Source organism: Amblyomma mixtum, unplaced genomic scaffold (genome assembly GCF_055824585.1).
Source record: "Amblyomma mixtum isolate Tamu unplaced genomic scaffold, ASM5582458v1 scaffold_20, whole genome shotgun sequence".
NCBI classification, from domain to species: Eukaryota; Metazoa; Arthropoda; class Arachnida; order Ixodida; family Ixodidae; genus Amblyomma; species Amblyomma mixtum.
The window spans coordinates 911668-927820 of record NW_028317717.1 but is presented as its reverse complement, the minus strand read 5'-3'; the positions used below and the strand labels follow the sequence as shown (position 1 = coordinate 927820).

Genomic DNA, 16153 nt, shown 5'->3' with positions numbered 1-16153 from the left:
AAAGCGAATTGTGAGCTGTAACAGGAATGTTACGAGGCAATTTCCAAAACCATTTCCAAAGCAATTTCCAAAGTCATTGGCATAAATTTACATACACGTAAAAAGGCCATGTAAGCCTACACGAAAAGACAGTTTTGAATTCACAGTTGGTGTCAAAAGTTCAGAAATTAGTGCCCTCTCTCAATTTCAGTGACAAATCACAGATCGATTAATTAATTCCCAGTATGGCTCCAGAACAAATCCAATGAATCTCAAATGTGCGAAGTATATATACCACACATGTTGCCTGATTAGCACCACCATTGCATGATGCATGACGAAGTATCACACTCTTCATTCTTCTTCAATCTGTTTTGAAATTTGCACTACCACAAAGACCATCTGGATGGACTATGATTCCATCATATTGCTGAGAGTCACATTCGGAGACCAAGAGCAACAACAGTGTGCTGCACATGAGTGGATATAATGCACTGGGACAACTGTGCACAGTAAGGAACGCTTGTAAGGCGTCAGGTATTTGCTTGGGGAATGTAATCAAGTTCAGTCATGTTTCATGTGTAGAAAGGAAGATAAAAGTTGTAGCAGAACTATGAAATCCAACATCCAATACTGAACTTCCCCAGGTGATCTACACACACATAAAAAGCACGAAAGGATAAGCTCAGCGGTACTGTTAAGTTTGATGCCCTTTGAGGTTTGACTTGCGCGTCTGTATGCAACCATCAGATACCATCTTGAAGTTACCAGAATGCCCAAAATAACTTTGTTGAACTGTTCTACTCTAAACTGAAATACTTTTCCTTAAAACATTTTTTTTGCGACATGCTTTGTAGCTAATTATAAAATAAAGAAAAGAAGCTGATAAAATTTTCTCATCTCAAACGTACTGATAAGTACACAAATCTGAGTGCTTTCAAGAGAGGTGACGCACCCGGTATTCAGTGTCCAGAAGCATACATAATGCTGCAGAATCCTATAGCAAGAAAATTTCTTTTAGTTGACAGATGGCTATGTCTGGTTACAAAGTCAATACCAAGTAAGGCGCATATCCTAACCTGCAATTACATGAAGCTGCACGTGCTTCATAGGCTGTAACTCCACCAATAACTGCTACATATTTCCCACCTCTAGCACGAGTGCGGAATCAATATACAGCATGGAAACAGCAGTTTTGTTGCTTTAGCTTCTTCACTATGCTGTTTAGGCAAGAGACGAGTTAAAATATTTGCATGGGCAGTTCTCGATTGAAGTAACGTAAAAAACATCCGCACTCCTTTCTGCTGAAGCGACTGGTGGACCACTTTTGCATGTCGCATCTCGTATGACTTGCTAAGGGTCCAGACTGACACACGCACTTCGTCAGACCTTCACACAAAACACTCTTCGCTTTTGCTATAAGCTCCGGCCACAGGCAGTAAGTGTCCCGTCACCGTTCACATCGCAAAAGAAGGCAGCGCTCGCAGGCGGTCAGTTTGAGCTGACAGCGACAGGCGTTGCAGGCACACCGCCGACTAATTTTCAATGGAAGCTACACTGTAGAAGGGCGCCGTCTTGTAATCGAAACACACCACAGAAACAATGGCCACTGTCGCTGCTTATGAGCCAGGCGTTTTTGCAACGAAGTTAGCAGTGCAATAGGCCGAAAGGTTCGACTCATCAAACGACGGCACCGCACTGCTGACCTCATTATCGTTGTCGACCAGACATCCATAGCACATATGCCCCGACGGATCGCTTAATTGGGAGCTGCTACTACTCTTGGATGAGAGCGCGCCCACCGGCAGCACACACCGGTAATCCTTCTTCTTTTGCGATTCCAGCACAGTAACAGCGGCGCGCAAGACCGCCCAGCAGCAGCACAAGAAAACAAGCGAAGCTCACGGCGGTGATCTCAGAAACCATGCAGCATGTCGGATAGGCTTTGGATTTGACGCGCTAGACCATGCCCACTCACGCACGCACGCACGCAAGCACGAATGTACCGACACGCATATTAATGCGTCCATGTGTCACAAATTTCTCAAGTTTTTAATGCTAATATGTGCACAAGAACTTAATTATTTTTGAAACGAAAGTTTCATTTGGTTTTAGTCCTTTGCTATCGCACTGCCCAAAAGCATAGAGCCCGAAAGAGACGACCTGGAGGAATGCCTGGAGGCGATGCCTTTCTAAACGGGCCGAAGGAAGCCGGAACTGGCCGAAGCGCTAGCCAACGAACGCAGCGTCTGGGGAGGGACAACATGGCAGTCAGCGTTACTACGTTTGTCGTGGTCCTTTGTGGTGCCGAGGGCATGAACCATCGCTGGCATGAGCATTTGTCACTCTTCCGATATGTGATGTGCCGACAGCAGTGAAATTCGCTGGTGCGATGTACGAAAACGTGGTAAGGTGCTGAGTAAACCTGTGTTTATAGCGTGCGTCAGCGGGCTCGACGGATAGCGCGTCGTCCTTTGCGCGCCTTCACTGGAAACGCTATGCTGACGGTGGGGCTCATTTCCTCCATGGCGGAGCAGCTGGTGGGAGACCACTACCCGGGTGACATCTCGCATCTTGGGGGTAAGTTAATTTTCTTCGAACCTGTTCATTATTTCAAAGCCTTTGCGCACAACTGGCCGCGTCAACACAGCTAGTACAGAGACGCGAAGACGCAGTGCCTATCGCGGCAGCACGCAGCGCTGAAAGGTTGTTTGCTGGCGGCACACGGGCATGAAGGCGCGTGTAGTGTCAGTGGTCACACGGTCATGGTCAGTATGCCATGCAAATATGCACAGCTGATCCGATCGCGGGGTGCACGATATCGGCGCCGTACTGCCGCCGTACTGCCATTCATCTCTCGCCGAGAATGGAATATGTGCCCACCAATAGATCTTCGGCCCGGGCTTTACATTCTCGCCGCATGTTACGCTGTAATTGAAGTAACAGCGCTCGAGCAGTTTAACTACGTAGACTGCGATTCAGCTGTATGCGTTAGGATTGAGCTTCCTCCTCTTTCACTTGTATTTCACTTGTACTTTTATAAATTGTGTATTTAAGGTACGAATCTGCATATGATCCAGCTGCGTTCGTACTTATAGCCGAGCCAGTGTAGGCGAGCCTTGAATAGCAGAACGGTGAGATAAAAACAAATTGCTCTGAAGTTTTTCGCCTCTATTTTGGCATTCGCTTTTTCATACTTTGGCTCGGAGCTGAAATGGTACAAACAACTGCAAAATGCACACAGGTGCCCTAGCTCCATTTGCCCTAAATCCCGAAGTTGCAGTGAAATTTAAGGGTAATTGAGCCTTTAATATGTACGAAGAATAAACTTGATTGTTTCATGATTATAACCAATGGCGCAAATAAATCTGACTTTGACTTAAATATGCTGAGGTACCTCTCCAATACCTTATTTGATGTTAAAGGAAAAAGTGTGGTTTTTCTGCAATTGGCACTATTAATTCATCATACCTGTGAGAATGTGAAATCAGTGCTAATCATGCCAGATTTCAAATTGAGGGTCGCATGCAGAATTTGAAGCAAACCAGCCTTGTACTGAAAATATCGTTCTGCTGTGGTCTGTTCTTTTGAATGGTGGCATGTATTGTAGAAACGATGCTGGATATCGATATGCAAGTGATGTCTCGTCTGAGGCTAGCTTGTGAATGACTGCCGTGGTTACGAATTTCTTGTTGCCTGGCCCACTTCGAAATATGGTTAAACAGTTGTGTTCCATTCTGCGACCGGCTGCTTTTTGTGCCTTGCACTTTGCCTTACATGCTTGATTCTAGTCCATTTTTTGCACTGTGCTGCTGTTAAATGTGTCTTTTTACCTTGCAGCAATCTCCACATAGCTTTACCAGCAATGCCTCTTCCAAGCTCTCCAGTATAGCTGTGCCAGCCTTTCACTTGGTGCTAGGATGCCCAGCAAGCAAGCAGGCTTTTGAGGTAAGCACTGAAGACATCTTCCGACACAAGTAGCTTTTATTTTCCTAGTCCACTGCTACTTGTGTGACCCCTCGTTATGTTGATTTTTGCAAGTTAGGTTGCCTATTAAGGGCTCTCTTTTGTTTTTCACCTGCTGCTGTGGCCTACTGCATTGGTGTTCGGCTACTGAGCCCAAAGACGCGGGATTTAATTGTGGTGGCTTCGTTTCGACAAGGCCAAATGCATATTTGCTCGTGTCTTATGCAATGTCAGTGCATGTTAAAGAATCTTTGGTGGTCGAAATTTATGCACAGCCCTCCTCTATAAATGGAGCTATTGTTCAACTTTGAGGCATTAAAGGGACACTGGTGGCAAGCTGAAGTTGACCTGTGATGATGAAGTTCCGCATCCTAACCACAAAGACGACACTTTTTCTGAAAGTGGAGCTTTATGAGCCAGAGAAAGCAAAACATACAATTTTCATCAGCACCGGCTGATTTCGGAAGTAAATTGCGATGCGCTGACTCCGTTTTTTTTTTGGCACAGATTCCAGAGGCTAGGCTGAACTGCCATTCACCTCAGAACGGTTATCATGGAGTCCTTTGTGTAGACTTCATGAGTTCAAATCGAGTGGCGGGAAAATTTTTAAATGTAATTTTTGCGCCAATCATTGTGTTGATGGCCTTTGCGCTGCTGTTAAAAACCGGGATAGCAGTATGGTATCCCATAAAACTAGGTTCAGGACTTGCAGGAAGTGGTTTATCACATTCCGCTAGCTTGTGCAAGAAACTTGATCTTTTTTGGCATTCCCGACGTAAAGAGTGAACCTTGGGCAGAATCTGAGTCATCCATTATCAAATTTTGTTCTGAGCAGCTGGCCATAACTCTCGAAAGTGCTGAAATTGAACGCGCCCACAGAATGGGGCAGTTCCGTGAATCTAGAAGCCGCCCCATTATTGTAAAACTGGCCAACTTTAAAAAGAAGTCCGAAATCCTCTCTGCTGGCCCTAAGCTGAAAGATTCGGAGTATAAAGTTCGCGAAGATTATTCTGCACGTGTTAGATTAGCTCGAGGGAAACTCTTCGCGTACGGCCAGCAGAGCAACTCAACCTTCAAGATGCGCTTCGACAAACTGATTATTGGCAGCAAACAGTACTTTTACGATGATGAATCTGACACGGTGCAAGAAGTTAAAGCATAGCAGTCATCGCGAACGTACCGGCGCCCGTTCTTGCCGCCATGGCAGCCACTTGTAACACCTGCGACAGTTTTTGAATGTCGAGCCATGCCTACCTTGCTTGCCAACGTACGTAGTTTCATGCCCAAGAAGGAATCTATAGAAGCTATTCTAGACGATAACAGCACCGATATCGCGGTATTGACAGAGACTTGGTTGACTGCTGACATTCGGAACGACGAACTACTTGATAACATTACAGCATTCACCATTCACAGGCGCGATAGGCTCGGTCGAAGGGGTGGCGGCGTTCTCGTCTTCATTAAGTCCTGCACGCCTTCCTTCACTATTGATATTAGCTGCCGTCAAGAAATCCTGTGTGTTAACTTTTCATTTTTTGGAACCACATACATACTGATTGCTTGTTATCGCGCGCCTGATTGTGACATTTCCTTTACTAACGAATTGCATTCAATCCTGCTCGAATTGAATTGTCGCTTTCCCCGCGCTAATTGTATACTTTGCGGCGATTTCAATTTTCCCGATATTAACTGGGCCAACTTAACTGGATCCTCCCGTCTGTCTAAAGCATTTCTTGATCTAATACTTCTGTTTAACTTTATTCAAACAGTCAGTTCTCCTACTCGTTATTTCAACACACTTGATCTAGTTTTTGTCACGGATGCAGAATTAATAGATTCTATGTCGTGTGTCGATGGTCTGAGTGATCATAAAATGCTGTTATTCAACCTATCCATTCAAGCACCTGTTCGTCAACCATCCATTAAACACATACGCGACTTTAACAGTGCTGATTTCACCCGCATCAACGAAGAGTTGGAACTGTTCTACCTTTCCTTTCGCGAATCTGCTAACAGTAGATCAGTAAACGAAAACTGGATGGCTTTCAAACACACACTTTTATCTCTAATTCATACCTATGTACCACTCGTTTCCATTCGTGGTGACGCAGGCAAACCTTGGTTTTCCAATCCTGTGAAAAAACTATCGCAAAAGAAAAAACGCCTTTTCTGCGCTGCCAAAATATCAAATTCTGCTCTTAAATGGGAAAAATATTTTACTGCTCTGAGGGATTACAATAAGCTTTTAAAAAGTTCTAAGAAAAAGTTTTATCATCTAGACCTACTGAGCATCCTCCGTACGAACCCCCCAAAGTTTTGGAACGTTCTTACTCCTCCGCGTAGTAAAAACCATAACATTTCCTTGCTTAACGAAGACGGTTCTCTGGTACCGGTAGAGCAGCGCTCCAATGTAATGAATTCATACTTCTCATCCATTTTCACTCATGAACCTGCTCAAAGCACGCCGGTCTTACCTCGCTCACACCTCAACCAGATGCCGCCCATTCATATTTCTGCAGAAGGAATCGAGAAACTTATTGACAGCCTTAAGTTCTCTACCAGCCCCGGCCCTGACAACCTCCCCGCGAAGATTCTGAAGTCCACTAAAATAATTTCCAGCCTGATCTTGCAAATCATATTCACCCAGTCATTAACCGACAGCTCGCTTCCGGAAGACTGGAAACTAAGCAAGGTAGTGCCAGTATTAAAATCAGGAAACCGCTCAAATCCGTCCAACTATCGCCCAATTTCATTAACGTGCATTGCATGTAAGCTTATGGAACACATTATATACTCTCAAGTCGCCAGCCACCTTCACAATAACTCATTTTTCTTTTCTAAGCAGCATGGCTTCCGCCCCGGTCTTTCATGCGAGACACAACTTTTTGAATTCACTACTGACCTTCATTTGCATTTGGAATCATTATTTCAAACCGATGTCATATTTTTAGACTTTTCAAAAGCGTTCGATCGCGTCCCGCACCGACGTCTTATGTCAAAACTTTCTTGCCTCAATATTCATCCCCTCACACTATCATGGATTAACTGTTTCCTCACTAACCGGTTTCAATATACCGTCATCGGCGGTTATCATTCAGCAACTCATGAAGTGATTTCAGGCGTGCCGCAGGGTTCTGTGCTTGGGCCCCTGCTCTTTCTCATATTTATCAATGATCTCCCGTCCAGCATATCTTCGTCCATTCGTCTTTTCGCTGACGACTGTGTGTTATATCGTCGCATTTCCTCTCACGACGACCAGGTTATCCTACAAAATGACCTACAAAAAATAGATAATTGGTGTTCCGAATGGTTGATGGAGCTGAACATCACTAAATGCAAATTTATGCAAATTTCACGCAAGCATTCCAATATTACGTATCCTTATTCTCTTCAATCAACTATCCTTTCGCAGGTTGAATCATATAAGTACTTAGGTGTCACAATCAGCAGCAAACTGAAGTGGGATAAACACATCATTCAACTCGTTGCTGATACATCAAAAACACTGGGTTTTTTTAGAAGGTCACTTTCACTGTCTCCGAAATCAATCCGTAAACTAGCATACGAGACTTTCATTCGCACTAAACTTGAGTACGCATCAGCAATTTGGTCTCCTCACCAGGCTTACTTAATTAACACCATTGAATCCATTCAGAATCGTGCGGCACGCTTCATTACTTCAGATTACGATTTTCACCACAGCATTACCGCTATCAAGTCATCCATCGCTATCAGCCCACTAGCCCTTAGACGCAAAGTTTCTCGCTTATGTTTATTGCACAAATTATATCACAATTTTCCTAACCTACGCGAGTCCCTTCTAGTCCCTCCTGTGCGCACGTCATCCCGTTTATTCAACTCCATGAGCATCCAACGTTTACACGGATCAACTAATGCCTTTAACAAATCTTTTTTGCCAGCCGCTATTCAAGACTGGAATCGGCTTCCAGAATCGGTTGTCATTGAACGCGATCCAGAAAGGTTTAAAGAACGTCTGATGTGTTATCTTGCTGTATAAATGGTTTCATTTCCCTTTCGTGACTTTATTTCTCTTTATGCTTTTGTTGTGTGTGTGTTTTCTTGTTTGTTCTTTTTTTTTAATTCTTTTTTTCCCCACCAATGTGAGTCATGATGAATGTACTACTCCCCCCCCCCTTATGTAATACCCCCTCCCAGGGGCCTTTAAGGGTCTAATAAATGATGATGAAATGACTACTTCAGGGATATGTGCAGGTGTCTTTAATGTGTTCCTGAGTGAGCACTAACTTGTTAGGGGGAAGGCAGCTTCTAATCTGGCACTACAGTGCCAATGTCGTGAGTGTAAATCATAAGATGACCCATCAGTGTGTACGCCTGATTTCTGTGACACTTCAGTGGTGTATAGAAGTGGTAAACAAATCTGTAAGGTATTTGATGCATATCTCCAAGGCAACGGCTGTATGAGTAGCGAAGCCATTAGTCAATCTTCAACGGAAAGAATTTTCTATTTTAGATGACGTGCTTGTATATCAGTGACAGTTATTTGTTGTCCTGCCTTTCGCTGGTGTGGGTCATGTGTGGCGCATCTTCATGCGAGCCTTCTTTTCCTTCACAAAAAATTCAATTGATAGTCCAACCTGTTTTCTTCTCTTTTCCTGTGTTGCATCTTTTGGCTGGTTTTAAATCTGTAACTGAGCTCAGACCGTGATACTTACAGCCGGTAAACAGGGCTACTGAATGTGAGCTCGGCATACATGCGTACTGTATGTGTGAAAGTGCAGTTTACAATATTCAGGAATGCTTGATAGCCTTACAAGAATCTAAAATTTTGTTGGAATTCCTATTTGTTCTCTGTTCAAGTGTCGAGAGTTTTTCCGCTTCATCGTGTGATTAGAGCCACTTTGGTACTTAAGCTGAAATCTTTTCTTTAGCCTGCATGTTTCTCACTTTTCGGACAGAAACTTGGAGGCTAATGAAGAGAGTTCAGCTTAAAAGAGTATAGACACCTAATCTTGGTGGCATGTTTTCTTCTCTATAATGGTGCGGAAGACACTACTATGCATGAATCACCATCTGGTATTCGCGTGAGACCGCTAAATAATTTATAATCAACTTTTTCTGCCATCCTGTTTCGGTGAACAATTTGACTATGGCTATGACATCAAAGAGAGGTTATAGGTCACGTGAGGCGTGGGAAAACTGCACTTATAATCGCTGCTTCATCATTTTAATTCGCTACAGCGCTGACGCCAGCATTCAATAAGAGCCAGAAGTACCAATTGTATTGCAGTTTTTTATGCCTCACGTGACCAATAACCTCGCTTTGACGTCACAGCCATCATTCAGCTGTTGAAACCGAAACAAATACAGCAGGAGAAAGAAATTTGATTATAAATTATTTAGCGGTCATAGGAGGATGCCATGTGGTAATCCGTGTATAATACTTTATGCCTTATTACAAAGAAAAAAACACGTGCCAAACGATAAGGACAGCAAAGTGAGCTATGGAAAGAAAAATGATAAGTATAACATTAAGAGACCAAAAGGGGGCGGAGTGGGTGAGGGAACAAACGCGGGTTAATGACATGCTACTTGAAATTAAGAGGAAGAAACGGGCCTGGGCGGGGCTTGTAATGGGAAGACAACATAACCGCTGGTCCTTAAGGGTAATGGAGTGGATTCGAAAAGAATGCAAGCATAGCAGGGGGCGGCAGAAAGTTAGATGGGCGGATGAGATTAAGTTCGCGGTGATATGGTGGCCACACCTAGCAAAGGACAGGGTTAATGTGGAGACATGGGTGAGTCCTTGGCCCTGCAGTGGGCCTAGTCAGGCTGATGATGATGGTATGTGTCGCACCTGCTGCTTCGTGCTATCAGGTGGCCCATGCTTGGCCGACCAGACTAGCCAAATTTGTGATGTGGGTTTTCTATTGCACCTGCATTTGTGTACACAGAGGACTTGAATGGTAGCAGGCGATGCTGTGCATGTGTTCACGCCACAGCACACATGACCCACACTGAAAGCTTCTCTGCCTTTAGTAAGACAGCTGCATCAGTCTGGGGCATAACGTATCCCAGTGCTAGAGTATGAGTAAATTGCTCTGGAATTTTAATATGGTATCAGGTAGCATAGCGCAAAAGAAGGCTAGCGCGGCTGCCTAATATTCTCTTGGGCAGCTGTGTTGGATTTTGAGTGCCTGTTAGTGTAATCCGTGAAAGTTCACTGTAACCCATACGTTTCGATGTAAATTAGGAAGTCCTTAGAGCCCTGTACTTTTTAATGATAATAACAAGGTAATGCAGTAATTCAATTGTACCTGTTCTCTTTCAACACAGTAAAGTGCTGCTGGGTCGAGATCACAGTTTTACTTTGTAGGTGTGCTCAGGCTGTCATCATCATCATCAGCAGCAGCAGCAGCAGCCTGACTACACCCACTGCAGGGCAAAGCCTCTCCCATGTCTCTCCAATTAACCCTGTCCTTTGCCACTTGCGGCCACTGTATCCCCACAAACTTCTTAATTTCATCCACCCACCATTTTTTCCTGTGTGTGTGTCTTTTCGCCATTCTGAAATTCTATCAAACAAATGCATTGATGCAAGTAGTGTCAGGTGCGTAATGTGATACCACCAGCTCACCCCAAGCTGTGCTCAGATTTGCCTCATTGCTGCAGGAGCAATAAGGCAGGCTTGAGGCTGAGTGGTGCAAAAACATGATTTTTCAAGAATGTCTTTGTGGAAATTGCAATTAATCATGTGAATTTGCTTTCATTTTAGGAGCTGCACACAAGCTGTGCGCCTTTCCATGCTGATCATGCTGGCCAGGTACGCTTATGGTTACATTACTAGGTTGTTTTCATAATGGCAGTTGTGGATTTCTGTGTGGTTTTAAAACATAAATTGTATAAGTATTTGGCCTGCCACAAAAGTATAGTGGTGCATTCAAGGCCAGTGTTACAAAGGGATGTATTGATTGCTGCAAGAACTTGAAGGCCCCTGTGTGGTCACTGTGGAAGGCCCCCTCCCTACTTAGGAATTGCTATTTGGGTTACTCAGTCATTTGGCAGAGGAATAGTGTATAGAGATAAGGGATGGAAGAATGCTTCCAACTAAAGAAAAAAAATCCAGCAAGCAGTCATAGAAGCAGAAGTACAAAATGGCAAGGCTTTCTCTAATTTACATCGAATCTTTTTCACTTAGACTTCTTATTGCATACAACAGCTGATGCTTGGCTTACACACATATTTTCTTTAGGTATGCAGTAGGTCTCACATTCTTGTATGATATGGTCACGGTGTCAAAAAATGATGGTGGTGTTAGAAAACTCGGAATATAGAGGAATTTTATTGCTGACCTTATGGAGAACTATGGTAGCTGTGCGGTCGTTATAAATATCTTCCAATATTTTCACATAACACTCTTCTACACTCTGATTCCACAATGCCTGCATGGCAGCTGTGGTTCCACCGAGTCAATTGCTGTCTGGTAGTCAATGAAGGCTATGTATTGGGGTTGGTTATATTCTGCCCATTTCTCTATCACCTGATTGATTGCATGAGTGTGGTCTCTTGTTGAGTATCCTTTACGAAAGCCTGCCTGATCATTTGGTTGATTGAATTCGAAGGTTGTCCTGACTCTATTAGTGATTACCTTAGTAAATACCTTGTAGACAATGGATAGTAAGCTGATCGGTCTGTAAATCTTCAAGTCCTTGACATCTTCTTTCTTATGAATTAAATTAATGTTCGCATTCTTCCAATGTCCTGATACGCTCGTGGTCACGAGACAAGCGTGTACAGGGTGGCTAGTTTCTCTAGCACAATCTCTCCTCCGTCCTTCAACAAATCTGGTGTTACCTGATCCTCACCAGCTGCTTTGCCCCTTTGCATTGCTCCTGAGGCTTTCTTTACTTCATCCCTCGTTACTGGCGGGATGTCCCATTGCTATGCTCTACTGCCTCTCTCCGTAACGTTCTGATTACATTCACTACTGTAGAGATTTGTGCAGAACTCTTCGGCTACTTTAACTATCTTATCCATATTGCTGATGACATTGCCCTCTTTGTCTTTTAGCGCATACATCTGGTTTTTACCTGTGATTAGTTTTCTCTTCACTGATTTTAGGCTACCTCCATGCTTTAGAGCATGCTAGGTTTTCTCCATGTTAAACTTTCTTATGTTGGCTACCTTGTACTTATAAATAACTTCGATAGCTCTCCTAGTTCTATTCTATCTCTGAAGTTAGACATCCTCATGCTTTGGCGTTTCTTCATCAGACCTTTCGTCTCCTAAGATACCTTGCAGGTATCCTCTCGAATGATCTGACCACCTACTTCTGCAGCACGCTCCAATGAATTTAAATATGTATTTAAAGATAACAGTTGAGGTGGGAGATTGAGCTTTGAGATTTGCACTTCAACTCGGGAGTTATGCCACTGCTACACAGAATACTTGATCGCCGTAGAGATATTTCATCATCTGGCACCAAGCTGCTGTGGCGCCACTGTCACAGTTGATAATTTTGCTGGGAAGCTGTTGTAGCGCTCACACAGTTTTGAAAAGGTGGTATTCATTGTTTTTGTGCTATTGGCAACAGTGATAATAGGCTTGCTGCAGTGTTTTGTGGCTAGCCTTCTTTTTTTTAGTGAAATAAGTTGTACATTTCATGTTGAGTATTCTTTCAGCGATTAAATTGCTTTGATTTTATTCCTTCGTGTATAGTTGCGAGTGCTCCATGTCTGAGTGCAAATTTCTACCACTGAAAAGCCTTCAAAATCTTAATAGATGTCCACACTGTTCTAGGGACTCAGTGGCTATTGGAAATGCCCATTTAGCTGTATTCAAGTGCCACTGAGCTGATAGCCATTTGAAAGCCTTCAAAATGCCTGTGTGACACGGTTATTAGATTTTGTGCAGGTTTGATGCTGAGCAGTCTGCGTGCTTGAGTCGGGTTTTCCAGTGTCTGTATTTCAAACCTGAAACTTTTCGAAATCATCATTAGTTCATTAATGGAAGAAGTACTTGTGCCCTTTTCTGGAATTTTCAGAAAACAGATTAACTGAATTTTTTTGCATATACTCCTACCTTTTTGCAGGTGCTGCATAGTGAGAACCTGTATCAAGATGCCAACCTGCTGGACTTGGAGAAACTGAAGAAATTGTTTAGCCACTGTGTGGCACCCATCATGAGGGATGTGGCATTAATAAAGCCAGTTAAGGTGACCTTATCTATGTCCTTTTGCAAGCATGCTACACACATGAGAGCCATCCCACGAAGCACCGTTTCTGCAAAGCTTGTTATCTCACAACATGCATGCTGAATGAGGCAGTGACAGACAGATGAGGAGGCGTTAATGCAGTACATTAGCGTACCGTGTTGAGCAGTGATGTAGGAGCATTGCAGCCATGCAAGGTATTATCGGCATCATGATGGTAACTCCATTAGACACTGTCTAGTGCTCTGTGAGCCAGACTCGGCTCTTGAACATTCTGGGACTCACCCTTGGCTCTCGGACATTCTGGAAGCCTCACCCGGCTTGCGCATATTACGCGAGGATGTCTCCTGCTGTACGAGCCTTACGCGGCTTGCGCACTTATGTGAGAGATGTCTCGCGTTTGCGAGCTTGTTCAGCTTGCGCAAATTATGTGAAATATGTCTCGCGTTCTGCGACCTCGTTCAATCGTCGCATTTTGCGTGGCAATAAACACGCAAAGATAGGCACGCAGAATTCACGCTCAATATTTTCAATAGGGCAGTGTAAAAAAGTGAATTTGTGTTCAAGAAATCGGTCTTGAATTATTAGCCCACTTGGTATGTCGTTGAGCAATTATTTTTATCAAAGACAGCACATGCATGCTATTGTTTTTGTTTTTTGTCACGCGATCCTTAGAGCGAAACAAAGTTTTCACCGCATTTGCCAAAACGTTGCTCGAGTGCTTAACACCGCACAAACTCGCCGCTATGTGTAGCAATAACTTCGGCTGTTTCGCAGAAAAAGATAATGCAGTTTTGGACGAAGCACAAATGCTCACGGTGCCGATGGCAAACATTTCTGCACGGCCCGGACGAACAAAAAACCATGAGGTATTGAAAGCGCCCCTGGCGAGCACTGATGGTAGCTGCGCAACTTCGCTCGTGGCGGCGATAACGCGAGCATCAAGTTATCGAGATGGGTCAGCCGGATGTGCCGACGCCCCTTCGCTCTTTGCCGTACATCTGCTGATAGAGCGCGCTGGCATGCAGTTTTTTCCATCCCGGCCACCGCTCGCGTGCTCCGTATTACTTTTCGGGCACCTGTACATACGTACACACATACGTACTACAAGAGTAAGGTTTTTGAGATTTTCGTGCGTCATCTTTTTTTCCACCAGTCTTGAAAACTACGGTCCCGTACTTGCTGCGCGGGAACGGTCTTCTTCGCCGTTCGCCCACTTTCAAAAAAGTAAGTACATTTTAACCTTACACCGACAAATGTCACCCAACAGAAGTTACATATTGTCGGGGGCCATACAAAAACGTCACGTCCCGAGAAAGCGCGAAACCAAGCAAAACTAACCGCTGGGCAGAGCGCGTCGGGCCACAGGCCGTGCGCAGTTATTTTGTTTCTACGCACCGACCGGCGAGGATGCATCATGCAACATCATTCCTCCCGCCGCTCCCACCCACGGCGTAGCATGACACAGCGTGCGCGCCCTTTACCACTGCGCCGGCATACTAAGCTAGAGTGCTCGAAATGCAGCGTTTTTTTGCATAAAGTGCTTGAAATGTAGCGTAATTTTGCAAAAACAAAACATTTCTTTCTTAACTTTGTCACTAAATGCAAGAATGCCATGAACAACAGATGGCTGGCCACAGAGCGAGCGCACAGCTTCACGAACTGCAGACAGGCAACGGCGGCCGGCCCGGCCGCCTAAATTGCTTGCAATGCAGCGTACTTCCACAAATAAACGTTTCTCACCTTGCCGCCGTCATAAACAGGAGTTCTGCGTCGAAGGGCAAGAGAGACAAAAAAAATTGCGGTCTGCCCGCACGAACAAATACGCCGCACGCTTTCACGCGCACAAAACTGCCCCCGATGCTCGTACGTCTGCTGCTCGGTCTCGGATGGGTCTGCAGCCGCGCCGGCCGCGCGCGCGGGCGCGCGTTTAAAGACTGGTGGCGCCATCCTGGAGGCGGCAGATTATCTATTGGAGGAGGAGGATAGCGCATCATTTCCTGGGGCCAGATTTCGCCAAGTGTCCGCTCTTTACCAATATCTTTCACTATGTCAGCCGTGTTTGAGGGACACCCATTGAATGCGTGGTCGGGTGTATGACTTAGTAACCTGTGTTTGGGATGTGTTCTGGTCTTACAGTAATGAGAAAAACAAACAAATATAATATTGTCACGTAGCAGTTGGTACAGGTAGCGCCGCGTCCAGACGGCAGAGGAACGCCAACACCGAGATGATGCCAGCGCGCACCGAGACGGCCAGGATGGAACGTCGAGCTTCGTCTTCTTCAGCAGCGAACCGCGTGGCGTACGAGCTGCGTGCCGAACAGCCGCCGAGCGGCTATTGTTGTAGACGCGGCATTACCCTCCCTCTCGGAAAGAGCATCGGCCCGATGCTTTAACAAGAAAATAGGGAGAAAGAAGCAAAAAACAACAGAGTAACGCACAGCACTTAGTCACTGAATGTCTCGCGAAAAATAGGGCTTCATCCGCACTACATGAACAATCTCTGGTCTCTGCTGACGGCGAGTAGTCCGGGAAGCCCCATCAGGGAGGACTTCATAGGTTACGTCGCTTAGCTGACGGAGAACTCGGTAGGGGCCGAAATACTGCTTGAGCAGTTTTTCGGAAAGGCCACGGCGTCGAATGGGGGTCCATACCCACACTTTGTCGTCCGGGGCGAACGTCATCAGTCTGTGGCGGCGGTTGTAACGTCGGGCGTCACGGTCTTGTTGGTTCAGGATGCGCACTCTTGCAAGTTGTCGAGCTTCTTCTGCGCGAAGCGTGAACTCCTCGGCGCCAACGTCGGGGTCGCGGCCATCATGGGGCAGCATTGCTTCCAACATTGTCGACACTTCGCGGCCGTACAACAGACAGAAGGGCGTCCTCCGCGTGGTTTCCTGTTGAGCCGTGTTATACGCGAAAGTAATATATGGCAGGATATTGTCCCAAGATCGATGCTCAACGTCAACATACATGGACAGCATGTCGACGAGAGTTTTGTTGAGGCGCTCGGTCAGGC

General features: G+C 45.1%; 1 long non-coding RNA gene across 2 annotated transcripts; it reads left to right on the top strand.

The window, feature by feature from the left end:
• Positions 1-2078: 2078 nt before the first annotated feature.
• LOC149324737 (uncharacterized) lies at positions 2079-13142 on the top strand. Of its 2 annotated transcripts, XR_016286710.1 has the most exons (4): positions 2079-2559; positions 3820-3927; positions 10700-10747; positions 13016-13142. It is a non-coding gene; the product is annotated as an uncharacterized LOC149324737 (long non-coding RNA). The 2 variants fall into 2 exon arrangements; XR_016286711.1 differs by lacking the exon at positions 10700-10747 and having other exon boundaries at positions 13016-13036.
• Positions 13143-16153: the final 3011 nt, after the last annotated feature.